The following is a 25340-nucleotide window of genomic DNA, read 5'->3' as shown; positions in this document are numbered from 1 at the left end:
ATCTCATCCATGGAATCTTGAAAACTGATGCCATCTTCTCTGGGAAGTTCTTTCCTATGTGGGTGGGAAGGCATTACAGTCAGGTCACTTCCATATGGGTAGGTCCCTCCTGTCTTTCTGTTGGATGCTACAAAAGAGGATAGAGGAAGCTCACGCAGCCCCCTGTGAATCAGAGGTATGCCTCCTGGTCTGGAGAGAGCCAGTGCGAGACACTGAGTTGCTTTCATGATGAGTATCTGCTGTCCTAGGACATCTAGCAGTTAATCTTTTAGTAGAAATCACCATCCATCTCTTGATGCCAGAAGCACGTATAATAACTGTTATGAAGCCTTTTCTGTCTCTGCAGAAGTAATTGGTGCTGACGACCGTGCTGTTGGTTTCAGAAATACTTGGAATCTGATTCTCTTTGAGGCTTACGGAAGCTAGATTTTATATGTGGAGTCCTCCTCAGTGATTCTGCAAACCAGACAAAGGCCATCTCTCTTGTAGGCCTCCTCCCGGCAATCTCTTTACAGCTTTTTCCTAGGAGTCAAGGCGCTATAGCCTAGCTGGGGAGTTTTGCTTGGTGACGGAGTAGCTAAGAATGTTTCTCTCTAACAGGTCACAGAGAGCGCTGGTGGACGTCTCTCCTTGCCCCAAGATCTTCGGTGGAAGTCCACGGGACTTGGTGTCTGTGCCGTTCAAAGTATATATGAACTCGCCAGGAGGCATAATGCGTCACCATTTAATTCTGGGCCACCCTAAAGGATGACACCCAGCTTCAGAGACCACCTCTTGGACATCATCCCTGAGATCCAGTGTTGTAGCTCCCCACTGTCTGAAATCCGTTTCTGACCGAGTTTGAGCTGCCTTAGGCTTAGGCATTCAATGGCCAGGACCATGCTGCAGCGCCACACCTTTTGTCCCTTTCAGAGCAGCAGCTCGCTCTGAGCTCTTGTTGAGTCTTTTACACAGATATGCTAGAAAACAGGCACCAACCCATTCTTTCCATCTTGGCATTTTCCCACAAGCCTAGTCCTGGGATGACCTGGAGCGGAGAGGCAGTGGAGGATAAATTCATCTTGTACAGACTTGTTCCTGCTAGTTCTAGCCTGTCTCTCGCCACAGATCTAGCTTTTAAATCCTCAAGTGATTGGTTTTGCGTAGGAATGTGTGGATTGTTGGATCGCAATAATTTTCTCCCTGAATTTCTAGTGTTTATATAAGCAGATGTATATAAAAAAAGTTCTGTCATTGGTGTAAACAGCAGGGCCTGTTTTTAATAGTTACAGGTGCTTAAAGATGGTGCAGAATAAAAATGTAAGTGTTTTTTTTTTTTTTTATTGCAAGTTGCAACACAACCAAAAGTCTATATTAATGTTTTGCCAGGAAAGGGTCAACACGGAAAATTTGCAACAAAGACAAACTAGAATAGAACCAGTGCAAACAGAAGCTGACAAATATATGCCCCATGTTGGGAGTTCAGCCCCTGGAATGTTATGTAGGACAAAAGGAATGGAAGAGGTATTTCAGTAACATTTTGTTCTGTGTCAAAAACCTTGTGAAATATAAATCTGCTGTGTATTGGAGAATGGATACAGCAATTGATTCAGGTTGAATAGCTTTCATTTAACTAGAATATCCCACAGAAAGCCGTTCTTGTTCTGACAACCATAGTTTTGTTTTTCTTGACTTAAAGAAAATTGAATTCATGTTTACATATTTTATAGGATTGTTTTATGGACAAAGACACAGGTCAAATCCCATCCCAGCACAGTGGCTATTGTTATAGCAAATAGAAACATTTCTAAATGAAATAAAAACCATTTCTAAGCCATGGCCTGTGGCCCATAGTAATCATACTACATTGGTGTTATGAAACCGTTTGCAACTATCAATAATTCAGTCGTAGATGTGCTTTTTTTCTAATTCTGTTTTTAAAAAATATTCTAGTCTCTTGCCAACACACATACCCATGCATATACTTCACTGATTTGCATAGTAGAGAAGGAAGAATATGAATATGTATAGTAGGAGTCAACTTTATTTTGGACTTTCTGGAACAGATCACTTTTTTTTCCTCCACATGATGGCTCCCTGAATTGCTTCCAATTATTGAACTTTCATAATTGCCCACAACTCTGTCTGTGTCCTTCTAACGGTCTTGCCATGTCAACCAACCCAGCCAAAAGCTAGTAGCCAGTGATAGTGGTTTAAGAAGCTGGACTTCAGAATCCCCCTGCCAAGGGTATTCTGTTATTCTCCATTTGTACACTTCTCAAGAAGAAATTAGGTGCTTGTTGTTGAGTTTTTTCAATTCCCATCTCATTCTGGCATTGATCTTGGACTCATTTGCAAACTATTACTCCTGAAACATTTTGGCTCTCTGTGACCTATTGTTCAGTAGAATCTGAGGTTTTCCAGGTACATCAAAGACTTAAATTTTAGGGAAATTGATCAAAAGAAAACTTCTCTAGGAATAAATGTCTTTCAGGTTTTAGCTCTATTCTACCTTCAGGGTTCTTACCTGGATGCCTTATATTTTATTTCCTTTCTGTATTTATACTGATTTGATACTTGGGTTTACTGTTTTCTGTTTGGAAACAGCTTTTAAAAAGTAACACAGAGCTTAAAAATATAAAACAGTTCCAACCTGCTCTATTCTTACCTTGACTGTCTTTTCTGCCTTATTGCTAGACCACTGCTTCTCTTTCTGCTTCTCTTCTGGGATTTTATCTGCTCAGCAATTGTAGTGTGTGATTCTGAATTCTATGGTTTGAGTTTCCTGACCAACTTCTCTTTGCATCTGAGTCTATTTCCTGTGCGTAAAGCTTTGGCATTCCATTCTCCGATCCCAGTCAAAAGTGAAACTTTTAGTGCTAATAAGATTAGTCCTTGCGACACTATTAATTCTTTACTCTCCATTTCTCACTCCATTGTTGTTTCTCAAAGACCAACATTTCTTTATCATTAAGAACGTCATTAGGAGATGGTAACTACACTTAATGTGATCATTTCACAGTGTGTACAAATCTTGAACCATGATGTTGTACACCTGAAGCTAATGTAATGTTTTATGTCAGTGATACCTCAATTTAAAAAAAAAAGAGGAGGAAAAAACCCACTTCATTTTGGTGTCACTTCCTTAAGACCTCCTGGATTTTTGTTTTACTGATACACTCCACAGCTTCAAACTGCAGGAACCATCAACAGGTCTTTGACAAATTAGTTGTCCCTACACATGGTTTACAATATTACACTTGCTGTTTAAAAGTAATTAAGCTTCTCTCAGTGTTCTTTGCTGTGGGTCAGGAACTTTATTTGCTGTGCCATCCAACACAGAAGTTAATCACAAATGGGTCCTCTGAACCAAATAATTAAAAATAGAGCAAAGTTTCTGAACCAGGCGGTTGGCAGAAAAGTCTGTACTTCCATCTGTGCATGGTTAGGAAAATATTTCATGATACTGAAATAGCATCAGCCTTGCTCTCTTTTGTGTGAGAGTATATCTGTGTGACTGCATGTCATTCAGTGCTCTGAATGTTTGTTTGACAGTTAGCTAATCATATATATATATATATATATGTATATGTATAAAAGTCACTGGCAAAGAAACAGGAAAGCAAATCCAGGTGTTGTGTGCATACATTCTTTATTTGCTGGTTTCTGTGAAGGGATAATGGTCTTGCTGTTGCTTTTCTGTTTAGTGAAAGTTTTCTCTAAGCATGTGCTTCAGAAACTTAAAGAGCATTACATTTTTTTTTTTTTTTTGCGGTACGCGGGCCTCTCACTGTTGTGGCCTCTCCCGTTGTGGAGCACAGGCTCCGGGCGCACAGGCTCAGCGGCCATGGCTCACGGGCCCAGCCGCTCCGCGGCATGTGGGATCCTCCCAGACCCGGGCACGAATCCACGTCCCCTCCATCGGCAGGCGGACTCTCAACCACTGCGCCACCAGGGAAGCCCAAGCATTACATTTTGACTTGAAAATCTTTACGTCTTTTGATTCTCTGTCTATGAATAGCCTTTGCTAATAGCTTTTAGGAACTGTTCTTAGGTGAAATGCTGATGGATCTGTTTCAGTTTGGAATATGGACGGTTAGGAGTTTCTGCTCTCTGGAAGGAGACGTATGCCTGGAATATATATCAAACTCATAAACACTTTATGACAGAGGTACAGACATGCAAGTGACTGATTTTGAGAGAAATTTAATCCTTCAGTTTGGATTTTCCTTTGTTTTCACCAGTAATCAGTAACTTTCCAAATATGTTCAGTTTTGGCCAGTTCTAAACCGATGCTATGACTTTAAAAGTATATTTTCTATTTATAAGGTTCTAATTGCTATATAAAATAAAGATTATTCCCCTCTGGTATTTCTCTATTGCAACTCTCTCTCTTTATCCCTGGAAAAGTCTTATTTTTTCGTTGATTTTCTTTCTCCTGGGAGAGCCACTGTATTAAATAACAACTAATGCTCAATAAATACACCAAAGGGAGATTTAAGAATTATTAAGAGAGAAAAAAAAAAAGGAAGTGTCTTAATTTTCTTCCTTTGGCTCCGAAACATATGTATCTCTCAGAGTTACCAGTTTATGCTTCCGGACACTTAGAGCCTAGGCATACTCTTAATACTGTGATAATAGAATTAAATACTGAAATTAAGAGCTGTGGATTGACCATGCTCACATAAATTGAAATTAAGGAAGGAGGAATATCTTCGATAAATGTCATTATTAACGTAGCAGCTAATTCTTGAGTTTAGCTATGAAGATCAACTAAAGTTGATGATAGTTTGATTATTGAGGTACTTTGTCATTCATGAAACTCAGAATTTAATAGTTTGATCATTTGGGCAGTTTGTCATTCATGATGTTTAAGAGACCCTACACATCTTTCTGTCCAACCTCCTGAATTTACATTCAACTTCATTTTGTTCATTTCTTGCAAACCTATGAATGCCCAGAGGGAACAATAAAGTTGAATAAATTGTGGCCTGTGACTTCAAACAAATTAATCTTTGATTTCCTTTTCAATATTATTGGGGGAATAGCTTTTATTTATTTTTATTTATTTATTTTTAAATTTTATTTTTGGCTGTGTTGGGTCTTCATTGCTGTGCACAGGCGTTCCCTAGTTGCAGTGAGCGGGGGCTGCTCTTCGTTGCCGTGCGTGGGCTTCTCACTGTGGTGGCTTCTCTTGTCGTGGAGCACGGGCTCTAGAGTGCGGGCTCAGTAGTTGTGGCGCAGGGGCTTAGTTGCTCCGTGGCATGTGGGATCTTCTCAGACCGGGACTCGAACCCGTGTCCTCTGCATTGGCAGGTGGATTCTTAACCACTGCGCCACCAAGGAAGCCCGGGATAGCTTTTAAAAAGATACACATGGATTTTGCTAATTATTATTTGCTAATGTAAGATATTAGGATTTAACATACTTTGTGCACTCTGAATACTCATAAGGGCGAATGGTAGATGTCCTATTTTTTTTTTTTTTTTTTTTTTTTTGGCCGTACCATGTGGCATGTGGGATCTTAGTTCCCTGACCAGGGATCGAACCCCTGCCCCCTGCACTGGGAGCACGGAGTCTTAACCACTGGACCGCCAGGGAAGTCCTGAATGGTAGATGTCTTTAGACTTTAAAGTTAGTGCTGGATTGATCTTCTCTTATACGAGACAGCTGACATTGCTGATATTAATTAGACTCCCCGGAAAGGGTGCCTGGATACTCAAGTTCTTCACACTTTGCTTGTGGGAGTGTTAAATTTGTTTCTCTCATTCATTTCGGCATCTTCTAGACAACAGTATATGGCCTTTCAGTTTAAAAAACTGCATCTGATTGTTGATATCTTTATTCAATAAATCATTTGGTTGGCGAATATTGATTTACCAGATTCATGATCCCAAACAAAAGAAACAGCACACACACTAAAGAAAGGTCATTGTGCAGAGAACCTATCCTTTTAATAATAGTAATGGCTAGCTGGCATATTGAGGATTTAGGGTATGTCAGCCACTGTGCTGATCACTTAATCTTCACAGTAAACCTAGTTGGTAGTTACTATCTCCACTCAACAGGTAAGGTGACTGGGTTAGTAGCTTGCCCAAGGTCACACAACTAGTAACTGGGAGGATTGGGATTCAACTCATACCATTTTAACTTCACACCCTATGCTCTTAACTAATTATACTTTATCGCTTACCACCCATGTCATCGTGAGACTTGCAAGATTGCTTTCATGAATGTGAGCTATATACAAAAGCATAGTTGCAAACCAAGATAAACTATAAAGAATAAGGATTCAGTGAGCACTCAACTAACTCTCCACCCAGATTTCATAATTACCACGAATTCGATGTCCTCTCTGTGGGGTCCTCCCCCATCACATCACCTTTCTTCCCACCTCAGAAGTAACCACTAAAGAAAAATGATGTTTGAAAACATTTTTAACAAAAGTGCACAAAAACGTATCCCAGCCAGATGCTCATTTTGTTTTCCCTCCTTTTTCTCGTCTCTCCTCGCTGCTCGGCCATCTCATCTCTCGGTCATCCCTCCTTTTTCTCGCCATTGTGGGGCATGAAGAGGAACTGAGTCAGATCTGCGTCAAAAGGTCAGGGAGAGTGTCCTCTGCTGTGATGTGCAGGCCTAAATGCCATGACTGGTATGGGGGATTTTGTGGTGGGGTGATAGTTTCTTTGGTGCTCTCAAAGGACGCATCCCCTCTCAAGCAAGGCGTGCTCTGGAGGGATGCTAAGAAACAGACCATCTGAGGGGGTGATTTAATGTGACTTGGGCTGACACATCTCTAAAAAGCTTGTCAGGTTATAAGTCACAAATATTAGCCATACAGACATGTGGTTCCTTGATAGTGTGACTCTTAAAATAGCGAAACGTTTTTGGTAACCAATGTGCAGGCACTTCATAACACAATCAGAAGCCATTGAGTAGAACATGTTAAGATAGTGTAACCTTGTTGTCCCCTAATGCTTGAATGCTGTCTTTCAGCAAGTAGTAAATACCTTGTACAATATGTAAAAATCAAAATGGGTTCGGGCCTGGTGGGAATAATATAATTCTTTCATCAGTTGAAAAGTACATTCTAATAATTAACTACATTAAAAAAATAAGCAGGGCTTCCCTGGTGGCGCAGTGGTTGAGAGTCCGCCTGCCGATGCAGGGGACACGGGTTCGTGCCCTGGTCCGGGAAGATCCCACATGCCGCGGAGCGGCTGGGCCCGTGAGCCATGGCCGCTGAGCCTGTGCATCCGGAGCCTGTGCTCCGCAATGGGAGAGGCCACAACAGTGAGAGGCCCACGTACCGCACAAAAAAAAAAAAAAAAAAAAAAATAAGCAAAGGAGGTTTTTGGTTTTTGTTTGCAAATGGTACCCTGTTGCATGAAATTTTTTCCAAGGGTCATGCAATTCTGTAGGAGAAGGTAGCAATTTAATGCACTCTTAGCTATTAAGGGCTTAGAGCTAGGTTACTTTTAAGTTACTCCCATGTCATTACAAAAATATGTAATGAATTTAAAAGATTAAAAATAATCACATCTAGTTGAACATAAAAGTGCTTATAAAGGCATATGTGTGTATCTGTATGTAGTCATTTGCACATACACATTTATATATGTATGTCTTGTATTAATTTTTTCTGGCGTTGCATGTGTTTGTAGGTATAGATATAGCATGCACTCTTTACAGAACTAATGTTAGGGGCCCTTTTATGAACTAACTATATGATTTGGAGCTTTATCAAATGTGATTTTTTTCAAAGGTCACAATTTTGGCCTGTAATAAAAAGCAGTATGGTATTGAGGTTAAAGTGCGCATATGTGTCTGTCTATATCTTCTCTCTCTCATCTTTTTGCTTAGAGAAAAATCTATGCTCAAAGATACCAATGTGCCTACTAATAACTTAAAATATGAAAAAAAGAGCTACATATGACACTTTGTTGCAGTTTTGTACATTGTCTCAAAAACATGCTGTAAAAATATGGAAACTAGAAAAATCTTGGCAAATGTAGCCTAAGAGTGTAGCTGATTTAAAAGCTGCATTTGAGTATTCTAAGTACGGTTCTGTGACAGCTATTACTATAAGAATTGGCACAGCTAAGAAAATTTACACTTTAATACTTTAGAGCAAATAATTGCTTCGGATGCTTTAAATAGCACAGGAAGTGTGTAGAGTGTTTACTTGACATTTGTTATATTGAACACTAATACTGAAACAGATTCTTTGACCACAGAGAATGCCAGTGTAGGTGGGATGGGGGTAGACGGGAGAGAGAGACAGACGAAAAACAGCCAGCATGATTAGATAAAAATAAAATGGCAAATGAGCTTTTTCATGATAGAGGTATAGCAGCAAAATAAAATGCCCGTTTGTTCGATCAAGTTGTCTTGGAGTGTGGTAGCAGAAAGCAGAGTAAACAACTCCCTGGGGTTAGGTTTCTCCCGGTTTTAAGGTCCTGAAGTATGCTCGAGGCTCTCTTCAAAGCCTTCCAGCCCTTGGCTACTCTGGTTTAATTTTTAAGGTCCTGAAAGCGAGAGGAATGACCTGCCTTTTTATAAAACAGAAAGAAAAAAATCCCTCTTGTTATCTGTTTAATCTGCACACGCTTGTGAGTGTTTTTTTTACGATAGCTCTGGTGCCCTCATTTCTCAGTGCAGCTCAGTACTTGTGATGTGTCGTCCGCCGCCCCCCCCCCCCCCCCGCCAATGCATGTTGCACTCCCAGAGCCGCCTTTTCACCCTTGCCAGGCACTGTTCATGCGATTCTTATCCTAGGACGGGGTCTAGTGCAGTTGAGTGCTGCCCTAACTGCAGAGCATTTCTTTTTGCACCAACTGCTTACCATGCACTGTGATTCAGCTGCATTTAATGGGAAGAAAACAGGATATACTTTAGGCTACTAAATCCTGTCCCATTCATATATATTTGAGTCAATTGTACAGTGTCTTAAAGGGAGTTTTAAATGCCTATGTTAAAAACGAATTGGTATGTGTGATAGGTCCAAGAATGTGAAATTGTGCAATGTTAATGAAGTTTGTTAAAAGCTGCTTCCTTCTAGCTTGTCAACATGAGCCGCTGTAAAATACCCAAGGGAATTTTTTTTTAATTTGCGGTACACGGGCCTCTCACTGCTGTGCCCTCTCCCGCTGCGGAGCACAGGCTCCGGACGCGCAGGCTCAGCGGCCATGGCTCACGGGCACAGCCGCTCCGCGGCATGTGGGATCCTCCCGGACCGGGGCACGAACCCGTGTCCCCTGCATCGGCAGGCGGACCGTCAACCGCTGCGCCACCAGGGAAGCCCTAGATTGGCGTTTATCTTCTTATTTTGTTCATTCTGTCCACCCTGTTTTTTTTTTTTGTTTTTTGGCCGTGCCTCGCAGCTTACAGGATCTTAGTTCCCCGACCAGGGATCGAACACATTCCCCCTGCAGTGGAAGCGTGGAGTCTTAACCACTGTGCCACCAGGGAAGCCCCTACCCAAGGGAATTTTGAAAACAGCAATCAAGAGTCAAAACTTCACGGTGCAGTGTGGCCCAGCACCCAGAACGCTCTGCGGTGGAGAGGCTGTATTTATGGCTTTGCCACTGACTGGAGAGTTGACCTTGAATAAATCATGTTTAACTTCTCTGTGCTTCAGTTAGCTTTTGAAAGACATGTGTGGTTGTGTATAGCCAGTGGGAAGGCAATAACAAGTTCACAACAAAAGGAGAACTTGAAGGAAAATTTTATTATAAAAGAGCCGTGGGCATGAATGCAAGCCTTATGTAGGGTACTATAAATAAGTCTTGGTACACATGGCTCCTAAGAAATGTAGAGGGTTTTATTCTAATACTCTTGCTGTATTTTGTAGAATTAAAAAAAAAATATATATATAGTTTTACCTTTTAATTCCAGAAAGCTTTGTGTTCAGACTTTTTTTTTATAAGTTCCACCTTATATAGAGGGATTTTTTTTTCCTTTAGAATGTTACAATTTAAATTGTAATCGAGCAGTAACAAATATCATTTAATAAACAAAGACATTTAATTTTATTTTTAAAAGGGTATTCCAAGTTGTTATTTATTTTAAAAAGTTTATTTCTCTTTAGTCTGTTGCTACCCCTGCAGTGATCTCAGTGGTTTTTCATTCATCCGGGGAGTAAGGAAGAAGAGTGTCCAACACTTAACATGCCTGAAACACTAGCAAGCACAAAACACTTAAGTACCCTTGTGACTTACGGTCAGTGGGCCTGTTTCCCCTTCCTAGTGTGTCAGCAATCGGCTGGAAGGACCAGAATCCATAGGTGGAAGTAAGATATAACCATGGGGATTGAGAATCAAAGGAGGGCTTTTTAGTTTGTGGTGCCCAGAGCCACACATCATTGCAGGAAGTTGTCGGGTCTCAGGAAACCAGTCGCTGATAGGTCCCCCTAACCCACATCTCCCTGGTCAAGCCCTGGCAGTTAAATTGCCTCATGTAAGGTTACATTGTTGTAAAAGGGACATAAGTACTGCAGGTCCAGATGCTGCAATTTGAACAAAAGGTTATGAGCTTTCCATGTTACTGAGAGCCTAACTCTGGAGTCTCAGGTGGAGTTGTGCCGTGTGTAAATATAAGCCTCCAGCTCTGAGCTTAAAGAAAACATTTCAAAGAAAGCCAGAGAAAAAGCTTATAGATTTAGCACCGTATCCATGACTCACTTTCTCTTTGCTCTTTCCGTCCAGCTGTTACTCATTTTACCTCGAACCCTACAAGAAGGCTCCTGTGATGTTTTCCCTTTGGCTGCTTTGCCAAAAATACAAATACACGCCTTAATAAGGGTGAGAGAGAGAAGAGACAGAGGTCACAATTTTTTTAAAAATTTATTTTATTTTTGGCTGCGTTGGGTCTTCGTTGCTGTGCGCGGGTTTCAGTAGTTGTGGCTCGCAGAGCACAGGCTCAGTAGTTGTGGCACATGGGCTTAGTTGCACCGCGGCATGTGGAATCTTCCCAGGCCAGGACTTGAACCTGTGTCCCCTGCATTGGCGGGCGGATTCTTAACCACTGCGCCACCAGGGAAGTCCAAGGTCACAGTTTTTAATCCTGGTTCTGCTGATAACAAACTCCATGGCCAGATACTTTGTACAAAAAGGGAGGATGGTTTTGAAATTCGTTCTCAGTTGCCAGATGGCAGCCATCTCTCTGTAGAAGGGCTTGTCTCAGATGTCCACTGTGTTTGGATTGCTGAGGTACCACTTGGATCAGCTCTCCTGGGCTTTTGGAAGTAGCCCTGGAGGTGTGACAGCAGCCTTAAGAATCCTTAGCAATTGGGACTGAATTATCAGGAGAACAGGAAGGGATAAAGGCTATGTGATAGGGAACAGGGTGCCAAGCTCTTCTGAAGCTGCTATTTAAACTTGGCCTGTTATGCCTGTGTGTTCGGTTATCGTTGGATATCCCAGGATTTTGTATTTCCTGTGATACGAATACCAGCCCTGCCACTTACTAGCTTGGTCAAGTCACTTAATGCCCCAGTTTCTTCATCTGAAAAGTGGGGATTATAATCAGCATGAGGATTAAATAAATCAATATATGTAAGACACTTAGAAGAGCACTTGGTACCTGGTAAATGCTGTTGATGCTTAGTACTGTTACCATGTTATTGTTCTCCTTTGGGGTTTTCTAATTTATCTGTGTAGTGTTTAGGGCAAAGTAACAGGCATGTGGGAGGTGGTGGTGGTGGCGTGGGTGAGAGGGTGACCGAGGGTGGTAGAGAGTGTGGACATAACCTGGTGTCCACCCCAGGTCTCAGCCTTTGCCTGTGCATATCGTGTTTATTTCTGACCACCAGGCTTGGCTCAGATTCTTCCCTCACCCCTCTGCCTTTACTCCCACATTCTGCCCTGCCGTGAACGTCCAGCATGAGCCTCCCCTTCTCCAGGACGGAAAGGTTTCCCCAGCTATTTCAGCCTAAACCAGTCTCCTTCCCCACTTCCCTCAGTTCCTGTGTACTTGTCTGCACAGCTCATTTTATCGTGTCATTATTGCTTCATTCCGTTTCTTAGAGGTCCTGCTTCCCAGTCAGCCTCCATGTGACTGGGGGCTCTTGCCGCCTCTCAGGGTCCAGGGCAGTGAGGCAGAAAGAGCAAGGGTCAGGGAGGAAAGGAACCTGCTTCCCTCTCTCTAATAAACTCAGCATGCTCACGGCATTTGATCTCTCTAATCCTCAGAGCTTTGCAGGTAAAATGAGGGTCTGGACTAAGTGACCTCTAAATTTTCCCTTGCAGCTTCATCGTTTGAGAGTAGTACAGATGTGCATAAATCTGTGTAGAAGGAGTGAACGAATGTCCACTCTCCAGTTGCTCAGGACAGCATTAGTTATTTTTGTGCCCAGTAGCATCTCTGCTTGGTGAATGGAAGAAACAGTCTACATGATGAAGGTTTCACTTTCATTGGACAGAAATTTTGTTCATTTTGATCCTTTCGTGGTCTGAATTCGTGTCCACATCTGAGTTTATATTAGTAATTTGCCAGTGAAAAAAGATTTTCTGTGCTAAAAAGTAATACAAATTATATCACAGACAAAATATTGAGTACATCAGAAAGGAAAAGAGTACATAAGAAAGCACTTTAGAAGTCCCCGTTTGCATGCATTGCTATTTTATATAATATAAATATAAAGCCCTCATAGTGTATTCACTTAATAATTTATTGCTCATTTTGAAGTTTTTCTGTAAGTACTTAAGAGATTTAAAACTATATCTTTTTTTAATTGAAGTTTAGTTAATGTACAGTATTGTATAAGTTACAGGGGTACAGTATAGTGAGTTCACAATTTTTAAAGGTTACACTCTATTTATAGTTATTATAAAATATTGGCTGTATTTTCCGTGTTGTGCAATATATCCTTATAGCTTATTTTATAAATAGTAGCTTGTACCTCTTAACCCCCTACCCCTATCTTGCCCCTTCCCCCTTCCTCCTCCCCACTGGTAACCACTAGTTTGTTTTCTCTATCTGTGTGTCTGCTTCTTTGAAACTATATCTCTTTTTAAAAGTTTATAATTTGGGCTTATTTTCTTATTCATATTAGGCATCTTATCTGAACCCAATTTACCGAGCACTTATTATTATTTTTGGTATGTTAGGAGAATTGATATATATACATATACACACAGTAGCTGAAATTTCTACCATCGTCTTAATATTTTGGCATTACTTATGCATTTCATTTATTCCTCTTCCCTAATTATCTACATCTGGATCAAAAATTGATAGTTCCGGGCTTCCCTGGTGGCGCAGTGGTTGAGAGTCCGCCTGCCGATGTGGGGGACATGGGTTCGTGCCCCGGTCTGGGAAGATCCCACGTGCCGCGGAGCGGCTGGGCCCGTGAGCCATGGCCACTGAGCCTGCGTGTCCGGAGCCTGTGCTCTGCAATGGGACAGACCACAACAGTGAGAGGCCCGCGTACAGCAAAAATAAATAAATAAATAAATAAATTGATTGTTCCTTTATCATATTTAAGGCATCCATTTACTTTATGATTTTATGAATACTTGAAAATTTTGAACTTACTGATCTTAAATTTACTAGGGCAAGAGAGAGGGGAGGGAGAGATAGAAAGAGACGGAATGGAATTTGGCCATTTATTTATGGCTGTAACCGTCTTTGTACATGAGAGGAATGACTTCATAATTGAGGAGGCTTTTGGTAATAAGCCACTATGTTTTCAAGTGAATTACTCTCTGGAAAAAAATAGCCTTTGAAATATTATGTCATACAAGTTCAGACCAAGGAGGGAATAAGTTGACTATTTAATTAGGCTCCATATGGCTTGAACTCTTGGGAGAGCCACCTGAAACAGGACCCTGTTAAGAAATTATTCTGTGTCATACATAATCGTGTTCAAGAGGTCTTGGTAATTTGTATTGAAAAATGATAATTGGCATCATCCTCAAAGATGAGTTCTGTGACCTTAGACGTTTTCTGATTCAGCTTAGCAGTGACACTAAGATTTATACTGAAACCTCTTCGAATATTACTGGGAACACCCCACCCCCAACTTTTTATAGTTCACTGAGTGTGAAGAGCTCCTTCCTAGTATTTCATCTTAATCCAGTGATTGGCTTCCATGTTATAACCAAAAGGAAAACGTCTCTGGGTGTGGTGGGGAAGGGGAACTTGCTGGACACGGGGTCAAGAGGATAGAGAAACGCCAGCTGCTTTTATTTAGCAAATATTTACCGATCATTCCTGCCCCTGTGTATTTGCTCCTTGTGCACTGGGATCTGAATTGATCAAAAAGGTCTGCATGTATGGAGTCTTTCCTCATAGAAATGCTTAGGCTTCCCTTGGATGCTTTGTCCTCTTTTTTTAAAAATGGTGCAGAAGAATGCTGGCCTGAGTGTAGTCCGTTTGTATGGAGATGACTCTCTCCCTTATCTGGGCAAAAGTTTTGTTGGAGGAGAGAAGGTGGGAGTAGGCAGTAACCAAATATGTACCCTGAGTGCAAGTGATAATTGACCTCACTGATTAGAGAGAGGAGGGAAACATAGTTTATAAGTCTTCTTCATAGGATATTTCAAGTTAGATGTTTTTCTGAATTTGGTTTCTGATTTGAAAACTGGTCCGAGCTGTTTTTTGTTTCATCCGAACAAATTTACCGTGAATTGAGGGGTAGAGTGTTTCTTAAGCCTCAGATCTTTAGGCAGCGAGTCATTTCCATGTTGTTGAGACATTTTCTAGCCTTTATTGCCCCGTGTAGCTCATGCTTTTCTCTGGATGTTTTGACTCCTTAAGAAACTCGCAATAACAAATTAACAATCACACTCCTCTGGAATGAAAACACGCTGTAGTGGAGTAATAAATAGCAGTTCTGGAAACCTGAGTAAACAGAAAACTCTGCTTTCTTGCTTAAGAAGGCTCTAGAGAAGGCGTCCAGCGTCCAACAGATACAAAGCAAGATACACCATGTAAAGCAAAAAGACATGAATGTGCTTTTCATTTTAATTGTCCAAGGGATTGTGGGGTGGAAACCGTAGATGCACTTTCATTCTTTAAAACTTACTAAGTAAATTATTTTCAGTCTTCTGACCTTCCTTCCCTCAAGTGGACCATTACTGATCAACAGGTTTGACTAGGTAAAATGAGCTGCATTTGTTTGGGAACCCCATGGTGGCCTCGGGCTTCTCCACTTCCTGTCATTCTCTGGTCTAATTGGGAATAGCCCTGGGCCTTGACCTTGCTGGGGAAGATGTGAATCTGCACAGTGCTAAGAAGGAGTGCTGCCCAGGTACTGCTTGTCCTTGTACAACCCTCGTCTGTCTCATCAAGTGGCCCATCGAAATTTTTCTATCACGGTGAGATTATAGTCAGCTCCAGAGGCTATTTCCATCCACCCTACATCGGAATTTTTCTGTCACAATGAGATTATAGTCAGCTCCAGGGACTATTTCCATCCACCCTATTCATGGAGTTGCTTGCTCTGGTGGTGGCGGTGGATGGAGTAAAATTATACCCTCCCAAGTATCATTGCTGACCGGAATTCTTACCAACAGAAAATGATAAGAGGCCAGACAAGAAATTCAGGTGAGGCTTTTCTGGGGCCCCTGCGGCAGCAGAAGGGAGCAAAAACAACAGGTTCCCTTGCTCACTCCCCAAGGAGGGATGATCTGGTTCCTTACAGGTGGCGAGGGTAGGGATGGGCCCAGGGGTCAGGCTGGAGGGGCGGCTTAGGCGGTCTTCTTGCCCCTTTGGTGGTGCTGTGTGCAGGGGGCATGCCCAGTACCCTGCTTTTGCTCCTGGATCCTCAGAAGTGGCAGTTGGCTTTTTGTATCTTGTTGTCTGTAGTTTGCCCCAACTGCACATGGACGCAGCTATTTTTAGTCCCATATAGTTTTTTTGTATTTTGTTGCTCAAGGAGAGGTTAGTCCAGGTGCAAACACTGCAACAAAGGGTTCCAGGTCCCAGGTCCTAGCTTATCTGAGGGTGAACACTTGATTTGATCAGAGGCCATTGTCATGGAAGAAGATGTTACAGCTCCTTTATGACCATAAGTGCTTGGAGGAGAACATTGACGCGCACAGAATCTGAATGCCTGGGGACTTTGGATTTCCCATTAATCAAAAAGACACCTTAAAGAACCTGCTGAGATTTATGAATTTTCTTTAGATTCCTACTGAGGAATTGGAGGTAAGCTTTTTTTGTTTGTTTTTTCCTCCTTGCCTGTTTCAGTGTCTCATGAAATGTGCCCATGTTTAGCCTGTCCAGTTGAAAAATGGACTGCCATCCACTTCGTACTTAGGACAGTGAAGTTTTTCCCACACCTGGCTGAAGGAGCTTATTTGGTTCACCTTCCAGTCTGAGGCGTGTTGAGTCAGACAGAGGCAAAGATTTAAATGTTATTAACATGAGAAAAATCTTTTGAATGTGAAGTCATCATGGTTGAGGTTACTTTGAACGTTCCTCATAGTCTCTTTTATGATTTGTGCCGGAATCAACACGCTTTAGTTTTATGCTAAAAAACACTGTGGATGGAGTGAACATGGACATGAATTTGAAATTACGTGATGGCCAGAAACTTTCGTATTACAGAAATGTTATACTGTGATAAATGTTTCGTGAAGCTCCATGGCTCACGGGCTGTTTTTAATGGCTTTGGCGTTCAGGAATTTTGAAAGTCAGATTCTTTGTAATTTAAATTTCCTTCTAAGCAAGGAAGTACACTATGTTATTAATTTAAAAAATATATATACTTAGAAGTTCAGATTGTGTAATTATCTTAATGCTCCATAGCCTCTTTTCTGACTAAACATTGGAACTTATGCTGTTGAATGCAGGGAATTTGTCCAGAAAAGCTTAAGGAAATTTAGTCTACACAGGGAAATTTGCTAGATTTATAAATAAAAGGTTTAACTAAAGGGATGATACGTAGCAATTTTCTTATCTTTAAAAGACTGCATTTGAATTTTGTCTCTTAGCCCTTCTTTTAGGATTAAGAAATTATCATAGCTTGTTTTTTGGTAGATGATTTATAGTAATAAGTTTTGTGCAATCCGACTGTGGGTAATTGAACTCATTTTAAGTGTGTAAGGATAGACTGCCTTTTAAAGGATGACAAAAAGGCGTCTTTTTTATAAAGTAAAAATGTCCCCAGAGATGGCCCACCTGAAATCTTGAAGTATGAAAGAAAGATAATATAGTATGTCACTCTGTCTCTTGAAGGAATGGCCTCTTCTATTGGAAAATAACTTTAAAGAATTCAGAGTTTAGAATTTTTAGGTGAAATGATTTATAAATCATGGCACTGGCTTTTAATCCTTGGTAGGATTCTTCTTAGAAATAAAGAAGCCTGCATAAATATTTATATGAACATAACCTTAAGTATTTAAAATGTAGCATACCAACCTTATTTAAAGACAACTTTATGCATGACAGTGCACATTTAAAGTTCCTGGATAAAAATTCTTTGTACCTTTTTTGGAAGAAAAAATCTTACATAGTTTAAAAAATTTTTTTTCTTTTAACTCCTAACTGTAACAAAGCTTTTGAGCAGAGTAGGAGACTAGTATTTGTTACTCACACTTACTGCTAGTATTGTTACTCACACTTACTGCTAGTATTGTTACTCACACTTATTGCCATATTGTTACTCACACTTACTGCTGGTGTTGTTACTCACAGAGCAGGGGAAGCAACACTATATGTTCAACTTTAGCAAGTTAGATGCATTAACTTATTCATTTAAAGAACTTGAGTGACAAAACCTTAATTTTAGAAAACATTAAATTAAACCTAAATTATAGAAACTATTAATAGTGCTTAGCAAAGCTGGTATAGAATCAGGTTTGGTTACTATAATGACTCAGATGCTTTATAATTTGACATATTTTCTCTGTTTAAGCTTAAGGTTTTTCCTATTATTTTGGATTTTTAAAATTAATATTTACTGTGGGTTCGGCACTCATACAAGAGGAGAGAAGGGGAGAGAAATACAGGTGGGTGATCAGGGGAGGAGGCTGGGCGAGGCACCCATGGGCTGACACTGCAGTAAGATGGTGGGGAATCTACATTTATGGTCACTGGACTTTCTCAGAATGCCCCACGGCTCCCCAGGAACTGTATTTACATGATGTTATACGAATATGTGTTTTTCTGGGGCGAGGGTTGTAGCTTTCACCAGATCCTCAAAGAATTCTCTGTCCCTTCAAAGTTCTATAAGAACCACTAATGTAAAATTGAAAGGTCCGGATATCTTCGAGGGTAAGATGTTAAGTATGAGTTACGGAAAACAAGCCATGGGTTACCTTTTTTACACAATTATAAATGACCATGACAACCATAAATCTGTTTTCTGTGTCTGTGAGTTGATAAAATAGATGAACAACAAGGACCTACTGTATAGCACAGGGAACTATATTCAATATCTTGTAATAACCTATAATGGAAAAGAATCTGAAAAAGAATATATATGTGTGTGTATCACTTTGCTGTACACCTGAAACTAACCTAACATTGTAAATCAACTACACTTTAATAAAAAAAATGACCATGACATGGCCACGGATGAACTACGTACGTTAAGTTGGCATTGCAAACCCACCTGGTACATGTTTAAAACACAGTGTGTTTATTTTGAGATAACGAAAAAATAACATCTTGTGGTTTGTCGCATCCCCGTTCTGAGATGACGAGGTGCTGTAACCTTGTTCATGGTAGCTCCTGATTTTTTTCTGTGTTAGAAATTGCTCCGCGGGGGACAAATGAGGTGCCTTTGGGAAATGTGCGAGTGATTGAGCGAAGAGGGTAATCAGTATCTTTGCAGACCTGTCTTCTGGTTTATGTTTGTGTTAAGAAGTATGCGGAGCAGGAGGCCTTGAACAGTTTGGAAGTGGGGAGCTGATTACATTGGAGTGTCCGGCACACATTGCGCCCCCCTTTACATGTGCACAGTTTACAGTTTGCAAAACTGTACACTTGGCTCTGCGCTTGATAAGGGCAGACATTCCTTGTCTGAGTTCTGGCTGTGTCACCAAGCTGGCACAACATCTGGCCTGCACAATATCCGAAGAAATATTTTGTTGAATAAATGACCTCAGTTGGTTCTCAGGGCCATCCTGTGGGTACAGACATAGCAAGTTTCAGCATTCCATTCTCTGGGCTCAAAGAGAGCAATTATTTACCTAAGGTCACATGGCTGGTAGCTAGAGGATCTCGGCCTCTCCTTTACGCTGTGCTTTATCTTGACTCTAGTAATAAAAGTGGAAAAGCCACACTTTATCAACTGCGTTTTGATAGAAGAGAGTGGGTGAATGGTTGTAACCCTCAGAGAGTCTCAAAAATCATGGTAGCCTGTTGGACTTGTAACAGAGAGAAAATCTTAAGTGAGTATCTCCTGATGGTGCTATCAAGTCAGATTTTTAATTTAGCTGAAGATAAGAAAAATAATTTATTCCTTTTTATGCAACTAGATATTTATTGACCGTTTCCTCGGTGCCAAGTATAATGTGTACACTGGGTAGGTATATAACCGAACGAGTGCAGTGTGAGCCCCTGCCCTCGGAGAGCTTACCTTCTTGTAGGGGACACAGATCACTAGTAAATCCGTAAGCGTACTCTGTATTTCAGACAAAAATCAGAGCAGGGTACGTTAGGGGAAAGAGAGTGATGGTGGCTGCAAGAGGATGATTTTATTTGGGGAAGTCAGGGAAAGCCTTTCATAAGATGTAACATTTGTGCAGAGACCTCAGTGATGTGTAGGAGTGCTGGGGGGCGAGATGGAAATCAGCAGAAGAGCACTGCAGGTGGAGAGAATGGCTGAGCAAATGCCCTGAGGTCAGGAAGAGCCTTTAATTCTGGCATGAGAGGCCAGAGGACTTCGATTTTATTCTACATGTGCTAGGAGACTGAATTAGGGCTGCCCTAGCAAATTACCACAAACTTGATGGGCTTAAAACAACAGCAGTTTGTTCTCTCACAGCTCTAGAGGGGAGAAGTCTGAAATCAAGCTGTCACACACTGTCTCTCTGAAGGTACCGGGGGAGAATCTTTCCTTGTCTCTTCCAGCTTCTGGTGACTCCAGACATTCCTTGGCTTGCGGAAGCATCACTCCAGTCTCTACCTCTGTTTTCACACGGCCTTCTCCTCTGCGTCTGTGTCTTGTCCTCTTCTGTCGCTTGTAAGGACACTGGTCGTTGGTTTTAGGGCCCACGCAGGTAATCTAGGATGATCTCATCTCGAGATCCTTAAGCACGTCTGCAGAAACCCTTTTTCCACAAAAGGTCATAGTCACAGGCTCTGGGACATGAGCACATCTTTTTGGGGCCCACCGTTCAACCCATTACAGGAACCATGGATGACATTTAAGCAGAGGGAGTGACGGCATCTCCGTTGTTCTAAAAAGATGGCTCGGGTGCTGTGGGAGAATAGTTGTAGGTGGATGAAGAATCAACCAGGGAGACGGCTGAGGGGCTATTGCAGAGGCCCAGGGTAGTGGGGGAGATGGAGAGCAACGGGTGGATTTCAGTTCTGCATCACAGGGGAGCAGAGGGCATTTGTTTGATGGATTAGAAGTCGCAAGGAAAGAAAAGAGAACATCCAGGATGGTGGTGCCCTTCACGGAGAAGGGGAAGACTGGTTCAGGAAGAGGCTGGGGCAGTGGTGGTGCCCTCCAGAGTTCTGTTTTGGGTATGTAAACTGTGAGAAGTGGAGATGCTGGGTGTTCGTTAACTTACACACATGGATCTGCAGCTCAGTATAGCCATACGTTTGAGCTTTGTCGGTCCAGGGATGGGTATTATTGAAGGACACCCCTCTCCAGGAGGAGGGTTGCCATGGAGTGGAGACCATGATTGAGTCCATTAGGATGAAGATCACTGAGCTGATGACCACCAATTTCAGTCTCTCAGCCCAGCTCCCGGCCTTTATGTCAATGTCTGAGGGAGGGGAGGGCAAGTCGGGTGCGGGCCATCAGGAGAGCCTGGCTCCGTTATCCTAGGCCTTCACAAAGGCCATGTGTGCTTAAGTTTTTTTCATTATTATCATCGTTTCCTTTGAATTCTTTCATTCTAAGCCCGACAAGCCTGACTGGCAGATGCACTGTCTGATTTTTCTAGTTTTAGATTATATGCTTTTTCTTCAAGCCATCTTCGTCTGTTAACCTACATTCATTTTTAATTTTAATGCTCCAATCAATAATTATTTCACTTGACAGTTTCTGACAGTCTGCTGCTCCATTTAGCTGTTTAGCATGAATTTAAAAGGTGATTTCTCAATCTGCACAAGTGAAGTAAATTTGCTCTTTCGTCCTCTGCTTTGGGGGGTATAGAAAGATAGGCATGTTCACTCTGCCCTGGGGAGTTTTTAATATAGAAATACTTCATCGTTTTCCATATAAGGAGAATGAGGACTACAGAGCCACTAACATTTTCTGTTATGTAGCATTTGACTTATGTTATAAAGTTACTTGGAAGGCCGGATTTCTGTTCATTGGTATTGATACTGTGAGGTCAGCCCTGCAGCTGTTTATTGAATACTCATTTTACGCAAGGCACTACGTTAAATGTGATGGGAAATTAATACACCGTCCCCAAGAAGTACGATGGTCAGGGAAAGAAGGCCACTTCCAAAATTTTGATAGGTAGAAATACTTAGAAAATGACAACTTTATCTTGCTGCATAGCTGCACTTAGGCTAAGTGGAATTCCTCCTTGGAAATTCCAAGTGAAAAGCTAGGCTCCAAAGTTCACGGTCATCTTTGTGTCTACATTATACACACACATAGGTGAGCATGTTGTAGTCAAGGGCAAACGTAGCCGAAGACCAAGCAGGGCGGGGAGTGTTCTTTCCTACTAGAATCACAGTGTTCACATTCTTGGCAGCTCAGATGGTGTCCACTATAGCCGTTAGTTTACATTTTGATAATTGACCAACGAGCATATCATATTTAATTCTTACTTGGATCGTGCCTCAGAGCACAGCATTGCCAGTGAAACACACTGCAAATGGGAAAGTAAGCGTTTTCCTTGGGAACTCACTTATTCCATCGGCTCTTCTGTGACTGTGAGCATGACCTGTAGGTTAGAAGTTCTGGAACAGAAGGAGGAAACTGGATCGTGTCACAGTGAACAGGAAAGGAGGTGCTTCATACTCCGTCTCCTTCGCAGTGAGCTCTGATTTTCCTCCTTGGTCTGGGGCCGTTTGGCCTCGCATATCCTGGCATGATTTAGGGAAGCAGGCCCTGACCTTCTGGTGCCCTCTGTTTCATTTTACTCCAGGCATATTACCAGGCACAATTCATTGTCATATTTCTGTGGCTAAAACTTCTCCGACTTCAGTACTGAGCCTTTGTTTTTCAGCAGGGCAAAAGAGCTAGCATTTTCTGGACATCACTGACGCTTTGCCACAATTGAGGTTTTTAAATAAACCTTACATGAACTTCATCACACTTTATGGTCACAGCTGTGCCAGTCGCTGATTAGGACTGTGAGTACTTGCCTGTTGCTTGTTTTGACTTAGCTCCGGTTTTTAGATTATTTACTTAGATCTGCTGCCAATTTTCATTGTACACGTACATAGGGATGCAAACATAAACTCTGTCCTGAAGCAGCCAGTGCTTTGGCTTCAGTGTCCCATAAGGACTGCAGGAACCAGTTTAAAGTGAGCAGAGCTGAAAGTGGTATGCCAGCCAGGCCGTCAGAGAGGGCCGGCTGGGTCTCCACACGCTTGCCACCCTTAGCCCCTCAGCCCAGAGGTGGCTTCAGGTCTGTGTCCAGGGCTTGCCACACTGACTCAGAGCTAAGTAACGTCTAGCTGGAGCTGGCACCGTTATGCTGGCGTGGTAATTCACAGTGAAACACATCACTAATGTACCCTCAGGTCCCCACGACCAGCGCCTGCTCTGTGTCAAGCTATCGTGGAATGTAAATCGTAGCTGGGAGCTACTCTATTGATTCACCTTGAGAAATTGCTGCTCTCTCGATGCAGGTAGCAGTAGGGGTTATACTACTGCTACCTGCATCTCCCACGTCTCCTCGAGAAACGTTTTATAGGGAGTTAGGTAATTGCTTCGTGAGCAAGGAAGTGGGTTCAGTAGCACCCATCTAACACAGTCTGCTTCTCTGTTCATCTCAGGAGAAGGATGTTTTTCTAGTGGGACCAAAAACCCTTCAGTCGTTGGCTATAGTCATCTCACTAGGGTGGTCTAGCCAGTGAAGCCACTTTCTTCCCCCCAACAGCTTGACACTGCCCACGTTTGCTTTAGGGACTCTATTTCCCTGGCCGAGCCAGCCCATGCCCCCTTCTGAAGACACAATCTTTTCTTAAATATATGAATGTAATTCACAGGTACTGGCTGGGGCAGGGGGCAGTGGTGGTGGTGTGTTGCTTTCTTCATTGACTTGGTATGTGCATATTCTAAGCCATTAAGTCTAGTTCTTACCGTAAACCTTTGACTTGGCCATCTCTTTTCACCGTTTCCAGGTTCCTGGGGGAGGGGAGTGGTGGTATGTATCTTGTTATCCTCCTTGTTGTATTCTTTATAAGACACTCAGAGACTTTGCAATAAAACACCCCATGAATTATATCTTCAGATCAAGCACTGGGAACTGCACAGCAACATGGAGGCATCTGCCCAGAGCAGGCGTAGGCAGACTATGGCCTGTGGGCCATATCTGGCCGGCTGCCTGTTTTTGTAAAGTTTTATTGGAACACAGCCATGTCCATTCATTGATCTAATGTCTGCGGGTGCTTTTGCAGTTTAACTACAGACCTGAGTTGAGTAGCTGTGAAAGGGATGGTAAGCCAACACAAAGCCTGAAATATTTACTATTGGGTGCACTTCTGAAAATGTTTGCCAACCTTGGTCTGTAGAATTTGCAAGTCATAGAATTGCAACAGGGAAGAACTCGAAGTCCCACTCCTCCCACCCAAATTCGGTGAACAAATGGAGGATTAGAGAAAGAATGAGACTTGCGTAAAGGTCACAGAGCTTCTTAGTGGGAGAGCCAGAAACTGAACTCAGATTTTCCAGTTGCCTGTGTGAGTACTCGCCTCCTACTTTTGGAGGTGGAACGTTGGGAGTTTTACGGTTTACAGATGATAAGCCCTTGCAACACACTGAAATAGAGCTTCTTCAGTGACAGGAGCTACTTTCCAAACTGATTTCCCCAGGTAAAATCACCAGCCAGGCTGGCATCGATATTCATTTAACAGCACCTACCCGATGCTAAGAGTGGAGGGAAGGGCTAAGGACACCGATGAATAAATGCTATCCTTATCCTCTGGAAATTTGGATGAGAAGAAGACTCAGATTGTTTTTTTTTTAAACATCTTAATTGGGGTGTTAGTGTTTTACAATGGTGTGTTAGTTTCTGCTGTGTAACAAAGTGAATCAGCTCTACACGTATGCATATATCCCCATATCCCCTCCCTCTTGCGTCTCCCTCCCACCCTCCCTATCCCACCCCTCTAGGGGGTCACAGAGCACTGACCTGATCTCCCTGTGCTATGCGGCTGCTTCCCACTAGCTAGCTATTTTACGTTTGGTAGTGTATATGTGTCCATGCCACTCTCTCACTTCGTCCCAACTTACCCTTCCCACTCCCCGTGTCCTCAAGTCCATTCTCTACATCTGGATCTTTATTCCTGTCCTGCCCCTAGGTTTGTATGGAGGTTCCTTAAAAAACTAAAAATAGAACTACCATATGACCCAGCAATCCCACTATTGGACATATCCCCTGAGAAAACCATAATTCAAAAACAGTCATGTACCATAATGTTCATTGCAGCACTGTTTACAAGAGTCAGATATTTGCACATCCTTTTATTTGCAGTGTGTTTAAATGTCATCGTGGGGCTGTGATCACGTAAAAGGAAAGATGTGTTAATTCGGCCTTGGCGGGGTGTGGGTAAGGGTGTTGTCAGAGGTGGCTCCACAGAGTTGGAGATGTTTGAGCTGTGTCTCAAAAGAGAGTTCTTCAGGCAGAGGCTTGCAATGGATGTGTCTTGAGGGCCTCAAGGTGTGAAGTCCAGTAGTGTGGGAATACTTGTCTTACCACAGCCAGAGGTAGGGTGTAAGAGTATGTGACGAGGCGGGGACAGGAAACACAGTTGGAAATGTAGGTTGGGCCCAAATAGCGGAGCCCATGGCATTTCATGATGAGGACTTTAGTTTACATTCTGGGGGTTTCTAACCTGTAGATTTCAGAACACATGGGAGACCACAGTTCTTATAACAGAGGGCCTACCCATCCATGTGCGCAATAAGCACTGTGTGTAATTTTAGTAATTAATATCACTAACAGAAATCAGAGCTTCATCCCAAATATATGTAGCTGGCTGATACGACGATTCATCAACCCAAAATTCATTTAAAGTGTGACTAAACCAATAGTATCTTTTTG

The 25340-nt window shown here is 42.1% G+C and overlaps 1 protein-coding gene across 6 annotated transcripts in view; it reads left to right on the top strand.

Annotated features, from left to right (window-relative positions):
• The window catches only part of ATXN1 (ataxin 1), a 396205-nt gene that overhangs the window by 20908 nt on the left and 349957 nt on the right, over positions 1–25340 (top strand). For 3 of the 6 annotated variants that reach the window (XM_082664145.1, XM_082664149.1, XM_082664150.1), the window contains exon 3: positions 6553–6631. The exons of 2 other annotated variants lie outside the window; for them this stretch is intronic. The gene's annotated coding sequence lies outside the window, so the exon portion shown is untranslated. The remainder of the gene's footprint in view (positions 1–6552; positions 6632–25340) is intronic. One more of the 6 variants, XM_082664146.1, reaches the window with a different exon arrangement.

The sequence above is a fragment of the Grampus griseus genome, assembly GCF_964374135.1.
Source record: "Grampus griseus genome assembly, chromosome: 10".
Taxonomy (NCBI): Eukaryota; Metazoa; Chordata; class Mammalia; order Artiodactyla; family Delphinidae; genus Grampus; species Grampus griseus.
This window is presented reverse-complemented; position numbering and strand designations above follow the sequence as displayed.